Here is a 15,380-nt window from a genome sequence, read left to right as displayed (position 1 = left end):
GATCACCATTCAAAGATAAGCGAAATTACAGCTCGTACTGAGGCGTTGAGACAGTCGTTTTTCCCTCGCATGACCCGCGAGTGGAACAAATGGGGGGAAATATGACTTTGGCGCGAATTGTGCCCTCCACCACACACCGCTTGGTGGCTAGCAGATTATGCATTTAGATGTAGATATCCATTAGGAGCAAATCAAACAACGCTGTCAGTCAATGCCAAGCCGTAAGGACCAGAGATGGACCAACGCGTTATTGACTTGCTCAATTTGTGAAGCCCCTCTTGAATTTTTCTGAAATTGTAATAATTTGTTTGTCTGTACACGTACATCACATCTACCTATTTTCGTTCCCTTCTGACAGTTCATTCGTGGTGCATCTTCTTTTTTTTTTTTTGTCTTAGAGTGTACCATTTAGCCGTCTGATGGTAGAGGATCCAATATCACAATCCAGCCAAACATATCTGTGCTGCAGTCAGGCGAAAATTTTTCGCAGAGCAAATTAGTTTCTTGGTTCATTTTTTCGGCCGTAAGTAACTTAAATATCCATAGCGTGAGACACAAGGTTCTTATAACGAAGTATGGTCATCGGTCATCAGATGACAAATTTTTAGAACGAAGTACAAATGTCAGTCAACGTATGACACATGGCGGTGAATGTTGTGGTGCTTAAATGATAGTTTTAGTTGCTACTTGTGTCCTCTAGCTGTGATTGAAATCTCAGCCAGATACCATAAAGTTATTACTGTAAAAACTGCAATTTCTCAGTCACTGTGATTTGTAACAGCTGCGTGATTTCTTACCCACTGCTGCCGGCTGATCTCTCGCTACTGGCTCTGGTTGATGCTTCCACATTTTCGTAAGGATGACTAGTGTAGTAGCTTCCTTTGCAGTTGCTTTCTAATGATCGTCATGCAAGTTAGAAGACTATAGCAAGATTGTGGCTGACATTTTGGTAGCTTGGCGTAATATTTGCTTGCCGGATTTTCAGGTCTTTAATAAGCCCTCATTTGTGTCCAAACTTAACGTTCGTTGTTCAACGAGGTAGTCAGTTTCCAATGGTAGAGAATCGGGTTTACATTCATACACATGAACAGTAGACGTGTTGAATACTTCGCACTTTTGTTTCTTTAAATGATTCCAGGATTTTCTAATGTGTCTAGAATTCTTCTTTGTTTAGTTTCTTCTTGTGTGGCGACCAAGTGGACCACAAACGACAATCGTACTCTTTCCTGTATGGATGATTATGTTTCGATTCGTTATAATTATATACTGAATTGATGCTTCTGTAGTCTTTTTATATTGCCTTGTCACATGTTCAAATATACGATTATTTGGGTGGCATTCTACGCATTTCGCACTCTGCACTTAACTAAGAGTACGAACCCTCATCTATCCTTTACCTTCAACATTAAGGTTAGTCAGTACGAGAGATAATACTGCAATCAGTGTAAATCTTTAGAATTCTTTAGCTATCCTTTGCATGCCTCACAGGTTCGTAGGTAAGTGATCATGTGGAGATTCCGAGACTAATAGCTACTGATCGTATTGTGTTCGACGTGATTGTTTTGGATCTTTATACTTCGAGCTTTGTACAGAAAAGTGTTAGGTAGTCAGATGGAGCAAAGCCTGCTCAATACACGTGCTCTACCTTTTAGGTGGATGATACATACGTTCTTCGAGACAAACTGCGAAAGAGCTGGAAGTAATTGTGATCACAAAATTTACTCAGCTATTCATTTATACCCATAATTCTTTCCACTGCACCAAAAAGCACTAACCCATCTTAATTATACTCTTAAAATATGATGACATTGCGTTATAAATCATTTCCTGTGACAAAATTTCAAGCAAAAAGGTGCAGTTACTCGGGGCATTTTGTGGAGACAGATTTTCATGCACTCCGAGTAACACACAAAAGAGGTGTTTGCTTACACCCTTAAAGTTGTGATCTTCGAGAAATATAAGGACATGGTATCCTTCCAATAGGATTTGTAAGTCATAAATGGAGTCGGTCGTCTCGTACGCACTGACGGAAAGAAATCGCTAAACCAAAAAATAATCAATGTAGAACAATGAAATTTTGGGGATTTATTTGCCTAGGTAACATATTTGATTAACATTGGAAGGTTAATGTAAGCGCGAGATAAGCCATTGCAAATATGAAATGCTGTATGTTAACAGCTGGTGTAACGGCCAGAATGTTGAATGCAGGCATGCAAACGTGAATGTATTGTGTAGTACACGTGCCGGATGTCAGTTTGTGGGATGGAGTGCCCATCCTGTTATACGTGGTCAGTCAATACAGGGACAATTAATGCACTCTGTAGAGCATGTTGGGCTACAACAACGGTATGTGCGCGAACGTTATCCAGTTGGGGAACACTGCCCGGAATGCTATTCATTAATGTCAGCACAGCAGGTCGAATCACCGGAGTGACGTACAAATTTGCATTTAGGGTGTGTGGGTTAGCCTAGAGAGTGCTCCTGCTGTCGTACGAAATCGCACTCGACACCATAACTCCAGGTATAGGTCCAACGTGTCTTGGCCGCAGCCAGCCTGTTTGCAGCCGCTTACCTGGCCTCCTAATCGACACACGGCCATCACTGGCACAAAGTCAGCCAGCTTTTGTCAGAAAGGTCTCGCTTGACACCACTGAAGACACAAATGTTGATGGTTTGGAGTCAGTGGAATACACGCTACAGGACGTCTGGCTCGGAGCTGTCCTTGAAGTGACCGATTCGTAACAGTTCGTTGTGTCGTTGTGGTGCCAATTGCTCCTCAAATTATTACTGGAAATGCAGTATGATGCTCCAGACCCCTACACCCAACGCGATGGTCATTGTCATTAGTGCCACGTGACCGTCCAGAACCACTCTTCTTGCGAACGTACATTCTTGTGGGCACCGCTGCCAGTAGTAAAGTACATTGGCCACATTCCTGCCAAGTCTTTCTGCATTATCGCAGAAGGAATATCCAGCTTCTTGTAGCCCTATTACGATCAAATTCTGAGAGGTATTGATTATGACATCTGTGTCGCCTGAAAGGCCTTCTTGACTAACATCTTCTCACCTCATACAAAGATAACTAACCCTCGCGACCGTCACAGTGTGTATTTAAAGCAAACCTGCCAGCGACACTCTCATGCGACTGGTGCGGAATCTGAATAGGCATCGTCTTTCAGATGTAGAAACACGCCTACCAACTTTCGTTAGTACACCACAACTCATTCTCCGTGTTTCGATTTTTTTCCCGTCAGTGTATACGGAAGTAAGAATGCGTAGAGATGTGAGCTGAAACCGCGGCCGGCGCTACAGTCTGGAACCGCGCGACTGCTACGGTCGCAGGTTCGAATCCTGCCTCGGGCATGGATGTGTGTGTTGTCCTTAGGTTGGTTAGGTTTAAGTAGTTCTAAGTTCTAGGGGACTGATGACCTCAGAAGTTGAGTCTCATAGTGCTCAGAGCCATTTGAACCAATTTTGGTACCATACTGGGGAACTGCAATTTGTTTACTAACGTGCTTGAATAAAAGAATTCTTGTAGAATCCATGCTTGAACACTGCTGAATTGCGTGGAACCCATATCAGGTAACCCTAACGTGGGACATTAGTATACACAAGGGAGGTGTGAATCATCAGTCTTGTTCGACTGGCAAAAAGTCAACGTGTTTGAATAAAAAAATTCATGTAGAATCCATGCTTGAACACTGCTGAATTGCGTGGAACCCATATCAGGTAACCCTAACGTGGGACATTAGTATACACACGGGAGGTGTGAATCATCAGTCTTGTTCGACTGGCAAAAAGTCAACATACTGAATAATCTTTTTGAAGCCATTTTGACTATTTTTCGACCGCGACTGTCTCAAGAAATATTTAAAGGTTCTTTTTCTTTTTTTAATTACCGCTACCAGTCACAAACTTTGTCAACTATTGCATTATTTATTTAGCGACATGTTTCGAGGGAATACCTCATCTTCACGATAAATTGCATAACAAAAACAACTTTGCAATAAGATCATACTGATGTTACATATTCTTTTCGTAAATGCTGTGGTCATCTTTGTTCTTCTGGCGTGGCAGTCTCGTTGTGATGCGCTGAGGTGTTTCCATTTACGTGGCTCTCTTGGTCACGCCAGAAGAAGAAAGATGACCACAGCATTTACGAAAAGACTATGTAACATCAGTATGGCCTTATTGTAGTTTTGTAATCCCATCAAGCCTGAAGGTGAGGTATTTGCCTCGAAACATGTCGCTAAATAAATAAGTAATACAATAGTTGACAACGTTTGTGACTGGTGGTAATAAAAAGAAATTAAAAAAAACCTTTACATGCACTGAATAATCTCAACTGGTATAAACTTGAAGAAAGTCGTGAGACGAGAAACCGCTTTGGAAACTCCAAGAAGCGGCTTTCAAAGCTGAAACCATGATAATTTTCCGCTCCCCCATCCCACCACCTCCTTTCATCGTAGCTGAGTGGTCAGCGTAGCCGATTGCCATGCGCAGGATCCGGGTTCGATTCCAGGGATTGCCAGGGTTTTCTCTCTGGCGGGAGGACTAAAACAGGATCCACTCAGCACTGTGATGCTGGATGAGAACTACATGAATGAAAAGCAGCGGCACTGCACCTGCTAGAGGGTGGTGTGCTGATTCACCCTCCTCCTCCCCCCCCCCCCCCCGTCCTTCCCCCACCCCGGATCGTTGGGCTGACTAGCCCGTCTGTGGCCAGAACGGCGTTGCTTCACTTCGTCTTCCTCCCCCACCAACCCCCTCACCCCCGGCCACTCCATTTCACATCCACTCTCCAGAGATCTAGCAACTAAAATTAGGTAAATTTGAGGTCGCACAGAAGTGTACAAGCACTCGTTCTAGTGATTCACAGGGTATTTACGTAGGTGGAGACGTGTAAGTTTTTGAGACAGCATTCATTATATGCTGGTGACTAGATGCAGCATTAATCTGGAAACGAGAACAGGCGGGTACAAGAGGCGTGATATCCTGTGCTTGCCTTAAAAGTGAAACACATTTTTAATTACGTTGAGAAGAACGCTCTTAGCTGTGTCGCGAACGGCGTGTCGCTACACGCGGCTTTTTAATTCACTCGCTAATTAGCGAACGGTGGTGCAGTAAAAGTGAATGACGTCAGAGGTTCCCGTCTTTGAACGTTCTTCTTTGATTCCGAAATAAGCTAGCTCCACAGTAAGAGTTCCACGGAACCGTTTTCGCTTGTTTACCCTTGCGAATTCCCGATCGAGGTCAAGTAAATACTTACGGTTTTCACGTCGTAAATATCTGTTTCCTGCGACGCAACGACAAATGAGTTGTTTGTGACTCTCCTCTCACGTGTCACAGTAAGATAGGGTCTTAAGTCAATTACATTCCACATGTTATCCAAGATTTGTTTTGGAGAGGGTCCGCCTTGAGCAAAACATAATTCATATTTTTATTTTTATTCCCCAGACATGTTTATAGACTTCAGAAACAAGGTTCTGTAGTTTGTAAACAGTGACACGAAAAATTAATTAGTGCAGACCTCATAGCGAGAATAATGGGGGAACCAGCAAAAATGACGAACTGTGAAGCAAAACAACTGCATTAAATTACATAAAATCCAGGAAATCCACAGCACGTAGTAAGAAGATAACAAAAAACCCACTGATGATCTTGAAACTTCATCGAAACATACCTGGTGAATAAAAAGAAAAAGAGAAAATGTGTTTTGCCCAAGGCGGACCCTCTCCAGAAACAAATCTGTTTGTAAGCAAACATGGAAAGAAGAGCTTCAACCTCAAGATGATTGTTATCCAGGAGATTGGTTGTCCTGCAAAACTAATGTACAAATCACAGTATTTTTTGCACAGCTTGTACTTAAGTCATGAATTCTGCTGAATTCCTCCGCTAATTATCTGTAATCTCCTACCTCAAAACAGAACTGGGTACTTGGTTGTGAAATGAATCTAACAGAACGATAAGTAGTGTGCATGTACTTATTATGAGAAAGACAGATTATCTTGAATATATTCAGTAACACGTCTGTGAATCTTAATCGTTTGTAAAACACTAAACTACAGACAGTAATGTTTTTAGATCTGTAGTATGCGACAATGCTTGCAAGAACAATTTCTTCAATTTACAATCGTGCATTCCCTGAGGATAAACTGTACAAGACATCTCGGCCGGCCGTGGTGGCCAAGCGGTTCTAGGCGCTACAGTCCGGAACCGCGCGACCGCTGCGGTCGCAGGTTCGAATCCTGCCTCCGGCATGGATGTGTGTGATGTCCTTAGGTTAGTTACGTTTAAGTAGTTCTAAGTTCTAGGGGACTGATGACCTTAGAAGTTAAGTCCCATAGTGCACAGAGCCATTTGGCCCATTTTATAAGACATCTCGCGTCGTAAAAGTGAGGCGCATTGCGAGTTCTAGGATCTATTGCATATTTTAAAATGCTGAAATATCTATATTGAGATAAATAAGTTTATTCATTTCTTACAGTTATACCCTAAAGCCTCAGTCAATTAAATGAAAGATAATACCGTTTTGATTACGGTTGTTCAGTAGGTATAAATATTTGAATCTTATCCTATACTACTGACTGGTTTTGACATTTGTAACACTGTCAAGTCCACTGTTAACATAACAAGCAACGAAAATATCGAACAATCAAAAATATAAAATATCTAAAAATACTCTGGCTGTAGTCTTATAACATGAAAACAATCAGGCACAATAGGTAATTAGTGAGTAAGCGTATCGGAGAAAAAATTAGCCGCCCCAAGCAGACACCATGCTAATGCCGTGGAACATCACCTCTAGCCTTGATAATGGCGTCCGACAGGGAAGGAAGCTCACAAGTTTCCCCAGGTACTCAAATCCAGCTGCAAACACTCATTGAGGATTAGATTCCGTAGAGCTACCAAACTGAGGGGATGTTGGGTGATTCCACAAAACTTTAAACTACTAAAAATAGCACCATCATCATTCACTGGAATTAACAGAATTATAAGAATTCTGATGAACAAAAGCTCATGTGGTGTTGATGGTATGTCAACCAGAATTCTGAAATTATTTTATCCATTTGTGTCGGAGAATGCCACAGCTGTTTTCGTAGATTACACTGCAGGAAATACTGCAACCAGCTACAAGTTTTTTTTTAAATGATTTTATTATACCATCATTAGTTTCGGGCCTGAGCCCATAGTCAGATGGTAGCATTGACTTATTGCAAGTTTTACATTTGTGTATTCCTGAGAAGCCCTCCTTTGCGTACCATGAGACAGAGATTTGGTTTTCTTTTACAATCCATACTGATCCATAAACTGAATTAAAAACAATTCTGAAAAGTAGTTCCAACTTAATTAATAATGCCCTTAGTGATATATGCAATGTATCACTGCCACTGGGAATTTTTCTAGATAGGTTAAAATAACGGATTTAAACAAGTACCGTCACACTTAAGTGGAAGCAGTTTACTTAGCATTGGATTCCAGATTCCATATATTCACTCATCAAACAGTACAGTATTAAATAATAAACTATCGCTAGTATTTTTGCGATCTTTCCAAGGTATTTGACTGTGTAGATCATATTATTTTGCTAGGCAAACTCGAATTGTGTACAATTGATGCCTTTACACACAGCTGGTTTGAATGACACCTAAAAAACAGAATGCAAAAGGTTGAAGAGAAAAACAAAAAAACGTCGGAGGGGTAGAAAATGTTAGTAAATGGGACGACTCAGAACGGGAGTCCCACGGGTTTCTATTTTGGGTCCACTCCTGTTCCTTAAATATGTACTCGTAAATGAATTACTCTTAGCGTAGCAGAACTGCTACTTTTTCCAGGCGATACTAGTGTTATAATAAATCCTGTTAGAGAGGAAGCAACACACGAGATGATAAATGATATTTCCAAAGAATTATGAAGTGTTTCTCAGAAATGGCTCTCCCTAAATTTGAAAACGCAGAAGATATTCAGGTCTGTACAACAAATAGAGTTGTAAAAACAACTGATATAGAACATGAGCAGGAGTCAGTAAACAGGGTAGAATGCTCCAAATTTTTGGGTGTACATATTGATGAAAATTTTAACTGGAAGAGGCATATTACTGAACTTCTCAACAAACTAAATTCGGCCACTTTTGCTCTTCGTATAATTGCTAATTTTGGAAACAAACGAATCAACTTCCTGACATATTTTGCATATTTCCACTAAGTAACGTCGTAAGGAATAATTTTCTGGGGTAACTTGTTAAAAAGAAAGCACTGATTGCACAAAAGAGAGCAGTAATAACAGTATGTGATGTTCATCGACAGACGTCATGTACGCACCTCTTCAAGAAGCAAGGCCATTTTAACTGTGACGTCACATTACACAAGGTTATGGGTCCAAATTCTGTCCCTACTCCTAATTTCCTCTCCCCACGAATTTATGGTTTCTACAGTTAGTAACTAATGTTTGGCTGCGCGCGACTAAGTGAATCTTTTTCATCGGCTCGTTGAAAGGCGCTGTTTTGTGCAGCACATTTAGCTTCCGTGTGTCAGGGGATTCATTTTTTGCATTGAGGTGAGTTAGTGCAGCAGTCAGATGCACAGCCTGCTATTCCTAGTATAAGCACTGACATGTCTTCGAACACTAGGCTGAATTTCTGTCGTGTGTCATTCCGCTTTTCTGTAAGTTTAATAAGCACACCAGATACACGTAATAGAGACATTAGTCACCAATAATATATTCGCCATCACTATTTACAACGGTCTGTCAACGCTGGTGTAAGTTTTCGATTCTGCGACTACAGAAATCACATGATTTTGAGGCGAAGAACTCGTCGAGCCATGTTGGAGCGCATATTCAGTCGGAAAGGATGTTGCTTGAAGGTTGTGCAGTAGAGAGCGAAGAGGTGGAAACCTAAAGGCGCAAGATCGGCTGGTGTGTATTCGCTATAATCAGGAGTCTTGCGTGTGTTATTGCAGCGGCCGTTATAATAAATCTGAGGAGGTTCGTAAATTTGCCCCCCATTTAGTTCCTATATTCGTCCTGGGAAAGAAATTTGGAACTGTTAATAAAATTTGATTTTATTTGCTACCTATAAAGTTTATTTTTTTTTTTTCCAGATAGGAAAACGCGAGAGGAGTGAACGGATTCATTACCTGAAAGTCTAGGTCTGATATCAGGAAATATGCTCTTCATTCACACAGGCATACAAATTCATGTGCGTCACATGTTTAGAAGGCTGAAAATAACTTGAAAACGTTATTCACTGATGCCGTTCAAGTGATTTGGAAACGTTAGGATAAAAAAAAAACACGTTTAAATTATTTGCACTTTTCAGAATTTTGACGGGGAGGAAATGACGCACACTTTTTTCTATTTCTGTTTTTGCAGCGTTAAGGTTAATGTCGAATTTTGACTATGTTATGTTACAACAATTTAACTATAACTTTCCTACAAGTGTAGAATTAATTCGGGAATATGTATACCAAATTTTAGCCTTTTCCATAACATTTGAGGGCTTATAAAGTTCCTACGCTACTAAGGTGACGATATTTGGGTCCCATACCATACAATCATTAATGAAAGTCGTCATAAATAATCCATTACAGTTTGAGAATAACTGTGATGTCCATACCTACAACAGTAGTGGAAACAATTACCTTTATTATCCCTTATTAATTTTTGTGGTAAGTTCCTATGGGTCCAAACTGCTGAGGTCATCGTTCTCTAGCCCTACGCACTACTTAATCTAACTTAAAATAACTTACGCTGAGGACAACACACACGCCCATGCCCGATGGAGGACTCGAATCTCCGACACGGGGAGCCGCATGAACCGTGGCAAGGCGCCTTGGACCGCGCGGCTACCCCTCGCGGCTACCCCTTATTACAGCTGTCAGTGGCTCAGAAAGAAGGTCAATATGCAGCAACAAAAATTTCTGATCATTTGCCCAGTAACATAAAAAAACAAGATCTAAATCTAGCTTAAAATCATTTCTCTTAGACAATTCCTTCTATTCCACTGACGAATTTCTACTTGGAAATTGGTAGCCAGTAATTAAAAAAAGCTATTTTTAAGTGTAGCTCCGTGAGTAGGACTAAAAAATGTATTTATTAATGTTAGCAGTAATCATGCATAAATATCAGTAAAAGAATCGTTCGAGTGATCTACAGAACGTGTAACTAACACAGGCCCTGCTCGTGGTGAAGATGTAATGGAAAGGGCAACACTTGGTATCCAATAATGTTGAAGTAAAGATCCTGGTTCATGTTCACGATAATATGAATGTGTGGGCCCAAGTCATGGTACGACAACCACTCTCAAGACATCACAGAACCGTTTCCTGGTAGGAGTACACCCTATTCACACTGTGTGATAAACACTTCATTCGGCGGTCGGCATACTTCACGTCTTGCAACAGACAACAAAGAAGGTATCAGTATTATTTGCGTTGTTCGAATTACTTTATTAACCCTAGATTAATAAATCCTTGTAAAATTTACGACTGCAGTAGGGTATAAAACAGGACATTTTGTTCTTAACTTGGTATGCACGAGGGTTATTTCATAAGTCATGGCAACTCTGGCACATCTTTCTACAATGCGACAACGTGGGAATTCCACGATGTGCATTGAACCGGCAAGGCAGCATGTATCTCAATCCCAACACAAAATAGGTTTTACTACAGGTCACGGCAAAGGGTGAAATCAAACACACACAATGGAACTCTGTGTAAATTTATTGTGCACGAATACAAATGGAACAAAAATGAACCAAAATCAACTACTGTCCTTCAGAATAGTCTTCCAGTGCATCCACACAGCTTTGCCAACGATAGAAAGGCGTTCAATGCCACTGACGTTGCTATCAATATGTGCCACTTGTCACCAAAATGAAGTGAGGATATCCGCATTGCTTGCAAAACTCCTCCCAAGGAATGATCTCTTCAGTTATGTAAGGAGGTTGAAGTCGCATGGAGTGAGGATTTCCCACCCCCACCGCTGCACACAATTATTGATGACGCCTGCAATGTGGGTTGTAGCATTATCATGGAGTAAGACTGCATTATCCAGCAGTGGCGCTCGCTTTGCCAAAACGTACATCGTAGATGGTATGGCAAAAAGTTGCGGTAGTATTGTATTGGGTTCAAATGGCTCTGAGCACTATGCGACTTAACTTCTGAACTCATCAGTCGCCTAGAACTTAGAACTAATTAAACCTAACTAACCTAAGGACACCACACACATCCATGCCCGAGGCAGGATTCGAACCTGCGACCGTAGCGGTCGCTCGGCTCCAGACTGCAGCGCCTAGAACCGCACGGCCACTCCGGCCGGCTTATTGTATTGGGCATTGACAGTGTGGCCGTCCGTAATAGGCTGACACTCTGCAATACCATCGTTGTAATACGCCAGAACGAGCATGTCCTTCGTGGGTGATGCACAGTCACCCAAATCTTCTGGTTGTTCAGCATGACACTCAGTAACAATTCTGCAAGCGAGAAAGGCCATTTTCACGTAGCTCGCTGTTCCACTCTGCTTGCATCCATCTTGTAGCACGAGTAAGCTCACATTGAATGTTTCAGGAGCTGGTACCGAGTCATCTACGCATTCGGTCGTAATGTGTCCGCTGATTTCGGTACTGTTTGCCGCGGTCTTTCAAATCTGTTCACTGCGATTACGGTAATGCCATATGCTCGCACGATATACCATAGTTGTCATGACTTATGGAATGACCCTCGTAACATACCATCTGAGAGCCAGTAATTAACTACTACATAACTCATAAATTATGACTTCCCGCGAATAAAACGTGGTGTAGTAAACGTTGCGATAATTTGTAACAATGTAACATTTGAAGCCTTTAGTGTTTTAGCTTTAATACGAGGGTGAGTCAAATGAAAACCTTAAATTTGTAATAACAAATCGAAATTTCGGGCCGTTATCGTGTAAGTTGGTAAGCGTGCTACAAACAGCGTTCATAATGGCCTGTAGGTGGCAGCATAGTGCAGATGCACACATACCGTCGCAGTATCAGTATAAAGATGGCCGCACCACTAGCGACTTGCACCAGGGAAGAACAGCGTTCTGTTATTCGGTTTTTGCGTAGTGAAGGTGTGAAACCTATTGAAAATCATCGACGAATGAAGGTTCAGTACGGTGATGCCTGTTTGTCACAGCAGCAAGTCTACGAATGGAGTAGGAAGTTCGCAAATGGTGTGACTTCAGTGGAAGATGCTCCGTCGGCCGGTGTGGCCGTGCGGTTCTAGGCGCTTCAGTCTGGAACCGCGTGACCGCTACGGTCGCAGGTTCGAATCCTGCCTCGGGCATGGATGTGTGTGATGTCCTTAGGTTGGTTAGGTTTAAGTAGTTCTAAGTTCTAGGGGACTGATGACCACAGATGTTAAGTCCCATAGTGCTCAGAGCCGTTTGAACCATTTTTGAAGATGCTCCTCGTCCAGGACAGGCACAACTAGTTGTGACTCCACAGAACACTATAGCAGTTGAAGCCGTAGTGAAGGAAAACCACCGAGTGACACTGAATGATGTTGCAGCATGTTTACAGATTGTCATGGGGCAGCACACCACATTGCGCGCGATGTGCTCCAGTTTCACAAAGTGTCTGCAAGATGGGTGCCACGGCAGATGACTCCTGAAATGAGAGAACGACGTGTTGATGCTTGCGAAGAACATCTTCGGCACTTTGAACGAGAAGGTGATGGCTTCCTTGCAAGAATCGTTACTGGGGACGAAACCTGGGTTCACCTCCACAAACTGCAAACGAAGAGAGCGAGCAAGGAATGGCGCCATTCCTCATCACCAAAACCAAAGAAGTTCCAAACAGAACCATCAGCAGGGTAGGTTATGCTGACTCTCTTTTGGGACGAAAAAGGCGTAATTTTTTAGCATTACATGCCTAGAGGGACCACTGTCACCAGTTCATCATACACAGATCTCCTAAAAATCATCTGCGGCCTGCAATCAAATCAAAGAGACGTGGATTGCTGTCAGCAGGTGTCGTTTTGCAACATGACAATGCAAGGCCCCACAGTGCCTGTACAACAGTTGCAACAATCACAGACCTGCATTTTGAGTGTATTCCTGATCCACCATACTCACCAGACCTTGCCCCAAGTGATTTCCATATGTTTGGACCATTCAAAGACGCAATGGGAGGAAAGAAGTTCCTTTCTGATGAAGAGGTACGCCACGCGGTGCATCAGTGGTTGCGCGGACTACCAAAGGAATTTTTTTTCTAAAGGAATTTATGCACTTTGTAAGCGTTGGAGGACTTGCGTTGAGCGTGGGGGAGATTATGTTCAAACGTGATATAGCTTTGCACCACCTCTGCACAATAAATAATATTTTTAAAAAAATATTTAAGGTTTTCATTTGACTCACAATCGTACAACGACAACATAGAAGTTGTCTGGTGCACCCCGCTTCTTAACGGAGCGCATGGCGTAACCTCGAGACTTCCATAATTACTTGACTGCGACTTCCTGGACTTACAACACAAAATAGTGAGCTATTTGCCATCTGTCATTTGAAAAGAAGTTTCTACGTTATTGACCCGCTGAGATGTGCAGCTTCATACATCGCTGTGAGCAATGGTCTTATACACTGAAGTGCGAAAGAAACTGGTATAGGTATGCGTATTCAAGAACAGAGATACCTAAACAGGCAGAATACGGCGCTGCGGTCGGCAACGCCTATATAAAACAAGAAGTGTCAGGCGCATTTGTTAGATCGATTACTGCTGCTACAATGGCAAGATTATCAAGATTTAAGTGAGTTAGAACGCGGTGTTATAATTGGTTCACGAGAGATGGAACACAGCATCTCCGAGATAGCGATCAAGTGGGGAATTTCCCCTACCACCATTTCTCGAGTGTACCGTGAATTTCAGCAATCCGGTAAAACATCAAATCTCCGACATCGCTGCGGCAGCAAAATGATCCTGCAAGAACGGAACCAACGACGACTACAGAAATGCAAACCTTCCGCAAACTGCTGCAGATTTCAATGCTCGGCCATCAACAAGTACCAGCATGCGAATCATTCAACGAAACATCATCGATATGGTCTTCGGAGCCGAAGGCTTACTCGTGTACCGTTGATGACTGTACGACGCAGAGCTTTACTCCTCGCCTGCGTCCGTCAACACCGACATTGGATTGTTGATGACTGGAAACACGTTGCCTGATCGGACGACTCTCGTTCGAAACTGTATCGAGCGGATGGACATGTGCGGGTACGGAGACAACCTCATGAATCCATGGACCCTGCATGTCAGCAGGGGACTGTTCAAGCTGGTGGAGTATCTGTAATACGAGGGTTGTTTTTTAAGTAAGGGCCGTTTTTATTTAAAAAAAAAGATACAAATACTTTTGTAAAAAAACTTTTATTTTCTGATTCTATACACTTTTACCTATTTTTCTACATAGTTGCCTTGTTTATTTAAGCACTTGTCATACCGTACAACTAAGTTTTTAATTCCCTCTTCAAGGAATTCGGCCGCCTGCTCCGACAGCCAAGAGTTCACGGCCGCTTTCACTTCATCGTCGTCACTGAAGCGCTGCCCGCCAAGATGGTGTTTCAGGTACCGGAAAAGGTGAAAATCGCTAGGAGCAAGGTCGGGGCTGTATGGTGCATGGTCCAAAAGAATCAATCAAATCCCGAGTCTTTTGAGAGGTGTGAGGCCTAGCGTTATCGTGCAGGAGCGGAACTCCTTTTGTCAGCATGCCGCGCCTTTTGTTTTGAATTGCTCTGCAGAGCTTCTTTAGAGTTGCACAGTGGGAATCTGAGTTGATTGTCGTTCCTCGTGGCATAAAGTCCACTAGCAAAACACCGCGCCGGTCCCAGAACACAGTTGCCATAATCTTGCGCTTTGACAGCGTCTGTTTGGCTTTGACCTTGACGGGTGAGGTTGTTTGTCGCCATTCCATCGATTGTCGCTTGCTTTCGGGAGTGATATGCGATACCCATTTTTCATCTTCAGTGACAATTTGACTCAACATGTCATCCCCTTCTTCCTCATAACGAATCAAAAAGTCCAATGAAGTGGCAAATCTCTTCCCTTTGTAGTCCTCTGTGAGGAGTCTGAGTACCCACCAAGAACACAGTTTCTTAAAGTTTAGGATTTCAGACACAATTTTGTATAAAACCGATCTTGAAACTTGTGGAAATTCCAAAGAAAGAGTGGAAATCGTGAATCTTCTGTCCTCACGAATCTTTGTTTCGACTGCAGCCACCAAATCATCAGTGATCACAGAGGGCCGGCCTGAGCGTTCTTCGTCATGGACGTTTTGACGGCCATTTTTAAACTCTCTAACCCACTGACGCACTTTACCTTCACTCACTGCATTCAAGCCATAAACTTCTGTTAACTGACGATG

The sequence above is a fragment of the Schistocerca serialis genome, chromosome 6 (genome assembly GCF_023864345.2).
Source record: "Schistocerca serialis cubense isolate TAMUIC-IGC-003099 chromosome 6, iqSchSeri2.2, whole genome shotgun sequence".
Classification (NCBI taxonomy): domain Eukaryota; kingdom Metazoa; phylum Arthropoda; class Insecta; order Orthoptera; family Acrididae; genus Schistocerca; species Schistocerca serialis.
The sequence above is the reverse complement of the archived record's forward strand: the minus strand, read 5'-3'. Positions refer to the sequence as shown.